Raw genomic sequence first — 3,770 nt, 5'->3', positions numbered from 1 at the left:
CCGGCTCCCGTGTGGCCGTTTGAGGGTGGAAATGGTGGTGCCCAGGGACATCTTCAGCCCTGAGGAGGTGGGCGCACTCGTTTTCTATGTACAGCGCTGCCTCCCCAGGACCATCGCGGCAGGCGGCAGGATCGCTGGTGGCTACAACCTCCAGGAGCGACGGAAGCGGTGGGAGCAGGTGTGCCGGGCCCTGTTTCACATCTCGGGGGTCCAGCGCACCTACAACCAGGTGACCCACCGCTGGACCGATATCATGGACCGGGAGCGCGACCTGCTCGACCTGCTGGGAGTGGAGGTCCCCGGGCTTGGTGAGTAGTAGTAGCAATTTTTTCATCACTCACTACTCTGTTTTTTCTCCTGCTCTGTGTGTTATATTGCAAATGTTTGTTTTAACTTTTTTACAAAGAGCAATAATGCTGCCGATTACATTGATAGGAGAGGTAAATTAATATTTCAAAATCTTCTGTGCATTTCAGGTGCACTGCTCTCCTTCTCTGTGGCGGTGCCACTGCTTATTTGTTTTCTATTTTGTGTTCATTTAATTGGGCTGAGTAATGTATGAGTGTACTTTACAGAACTACGTAATGCTAGACACAAAGGGGCAGATTTACAAGCCCCTTGCGCCACGTGTACGCTGCCTTACCTGACGCACAGCAACGTAAACGTGGCGCATCCCTGCGAGTCATGTACAACGTGATGCATCTAGGGAGATGCGCCACGTTAAGGCCTGGGCCTGCGCCACAATGGGTGCGTTCCCACGCAGGGGGGGGGGGAGGTGTGGCGGTCAGGCAGCTGTGCGCCTCGCAAAATAGTTGGTTCTTGTTCTTTCTAAATGTTTGATTTGGTTGACAAGGACATCGACAAGCAGCAATCATCAATGTTTTCTGTTCTTTCTTTCATGTTGTACGTCAGGTCCGCCCAGGGGCAAGCGGACGGAAAAGGAGGATGCTGTGGCTCCAAAAGAGGAGGATGCAGGCCAGGGCGGCGAGTGCTCCTTTGCTGGCCCCAGTAAGTTTTCATTTAAATATAGAGGACCTATTGTTATTGTTGTCCAAGCGTTCGTAATTAAATTTTTTCGAAATAGTGTTTAGATAGGAGCACAATCCATAATACTACTGTTGCAGGGACAATTCTCCACAAACCGAACTATGGACACCAAAGACCAGAGTAATAATATTTCAGAGTGGCGTGTTTGGCACACTGTATAAACCTGGTAGTGTCAGCGGCACGGACTCCTCCTTGCAAAAATTGCAAAACCTTTCGCTCAGTCACTCTAGTCTGGAGGACCAAAAACCACAGAGTCTATTCAAGTTTAAAAGCTTTATTAAAAGTAAAAGTAAACACATATATTAAAATAAAGTTAGCTGGAAATGGAAAAGTGCTTGGTGCTGAGTTGATGAGTAATGGAACACATTTCTTGTGGTCGAGCCGAGCTTTCACCTGGTTTGAAGTTGATGTTGCTCTTGTCCTTAGAAGTCCAGCTTCTGTCTGTTCAGAGAAAAATGGTGTGTGTTAAAATTAAGCAAGCATTCATCAATTGTGACAAAAAAGTGCAGCAAGACAACAGCCTTCCCTGGAAGGAGGGACATTTTTACTTTAGACTAGAGTAGACAGTCAATTACTTTTTCTGTTGTTTTCACATTTCTTCATTCCTAGACCAAATACTAGTGAGTGGTGTAATATAACATTCTTAAATCTACTTTGTAGGTGGAACATCTGGTGGCGGGGCCAGCTCGGATGTGGTGGTGGTGATCGACTCCGAGGACAACTCTGGGGAGGAGGCGACGCAAGTGGCCCAAGAACAGACTGTGAGGAAGCAGACAGTGGTGGTGGCGGGTACAGGTAAGCTGGATCATGGTACTATCTGACTCTTAGATAGCATATGATGTGTATCTACAGAGAGTAGACGGTCACTGGATGAACTACGAAAATACTATGAAATGTTTCCAGGGGGGGGTGCAACATCATCACCATCTCCTGAGTCCTACTCCTGACATGATTGAGCACAAGTATTAAATATTTTTTTTTTAAATCTAACACGACATAGAGCTTAAATAAACAAAGAACCCCATAGGGGGAAGAGACAAATCTTGTGCGGCACCACAGCAGACGACCTGGCAACTACATTAAAACAGAGGGAAAAACAAAAAATGCCAGAATAAAACAATTCAATCTAAATCAGGAGGATGTGGTTATAGAGCATGGGTCCTCACAAACTTTCTCTCGCCCATGATACTGGCCTGAATAGTTTTGTACTGCGCTGGCTAGTTGCTAGTTGTACTGTGACACAACTTCCTGCTGAATCATTTTGTGTTAATCATATTCTTAAAGAGCATTGGTTACAGATTATGTCTTTCTTTCTTCATATAGTTGGTCATACTAAAACATCAAAACCAACAAGGAGTATGCAGGCTCTACTGGCCCGGCAACGGAGGCTGGATGCTACTGTTGCCCAATATCGGCGGCTGGTGGAACTGGAGGGGGAGGACACGCAGTCCAGTACATCGAATGGGACATCTGCATCCTCCTCCGTGACCCCACGTTCTGCCGGTCAGCGCAGTGCTCCGGCGAAACGGAGCCGTGCTGGCAGACGCCACCGCCGAGCAGCAAAGGCTGTCCCTCACAGTACTCTAAAGGCTCGCTTGCGCCGTGCAATCCACAGAGTGTCCGACCTGGAGGCGGAGGTCCGGAAATTGAAAGAATATCAAACTTTGTTGGAGGGCCTCCGCTTAGACCACGCCACCCTCCAGGAGCAGTACGATGCCCTGGCCCTAAGGCATGATGCCCTGGAGGCCAAAGTCAACACCATGCATCCCTAGAGTGTCCCTTGCCCCTTTTTTAGAGACTTTTGGGGGGTGGGAATTGGGAGTTGGAGTTTTTGGGGACTTTTGAAGGACTATTTATTTGTTGGGGTTAGGGAGGGTCTTGCGGGAGTTTATTTTGTTAGGGATATAAAAATGTACTTTTTCAAACTTTATCTGAGCATACCTGTTTTTTACTACTTTTGAGCCTGGTGGGTGGTGGTTTTGCAGTAAGTTCGTTTTATTGAACACTGTCATCGTGTTGGTTCACGTGTAATTGGCCAAATGTTTTCCAAAGTAAATGCCTGTCACAGAGTTTGTTAATTCAAGAGTCCTAGGACTTTACTACTAGTACCACTGTCACTCTCTCGCCTCTCCTAATACTCCCTTATACTACCTCCCATCCAAACGCTTATCTTACCTGTAATTTGTGTTTGAGGGCTGGCTCCACCTGGAATTCACAGTGTCCTCCTAAAGCGTTCTGCAGCAGGGCCCCAACTGGAGTTTCCCGGCGTGGATTTTCTGCAAAACAAAAGCAATCAACATTAGAAATGTGGCAGCGGTGCTCACAGACCCCAAAAACCTAGAAGCCCCACAGACAGCACCCCTAAGACAGGCAAGCGAGCAATAATAACGCCTAAACGTTCACGTGTAATTGGCCAAATGTTTTCCAAAGTAAATGCCTAACCAATTTCATCCCTTAATAGACCTTGCCAGCAATGGCCCAGCCAAGACCCGTAAACCCAAGCGCAAACAAGTTTGACATCCCCCAAACAGCCAAAAAGCAAATCGGGGAAAAAAAGTCACACTTAGCAAAATGTATTTAAATGAGGACTCACTACTTCCAGTCCCTCTTTAGGGGACTCGTCAACGTAAGTTTCTTCATTGTGCAGAATCCAGGCATCAGCATTACGGGAAATGGATAGGGTGAGTCTGGAGGAGGAGGATAGACGACCAGGACTGAGTTCT

General features: G+C 47.2%; 1 long non-coding RNA gene across 1 annotated transcript; it reads left to right on the top strand.

The window, feature by feature from the left end:
• The first annotated feature begins 793 nt into the window (after nucleotides 1-793).
• LOC144827254 (uncharacterized) lies at nucleotides 794-2,599 on the top strand. Its single transcript, XR_013610103.1, has 3 exons — nucleotides 794-1,008; nucleotides 1,708-1,842; nucleotides 2,371-2,599. It is a non-coding gene; the product is annotated as an uncharacterized LOC144827254 (long non-coding RNA).
• The last annotated feature ends 1,171 nt before the right edge of the window (nucleotides 2,600-3,770 follow it).

Source organism: Lissotriton helveticus, chromosome 4_1 (assembly GCF_964261635.1).
Source record: "Lissotriton helveticus chromosome 4_1, aLisHel1.1, whole genome shotgun sequence".
Lineage (NCBI taxonomy): Eukaryota > Metazoa > Chordata > Amphibia > Caudata > Salamandridae > Lissotriton > Lissotriton helveticus.
The sequence above is the reverse complement of the archived record's forward strand: the minus strand, read 5'-3'. Positions and strand labels throughout refer to the sequence as shown.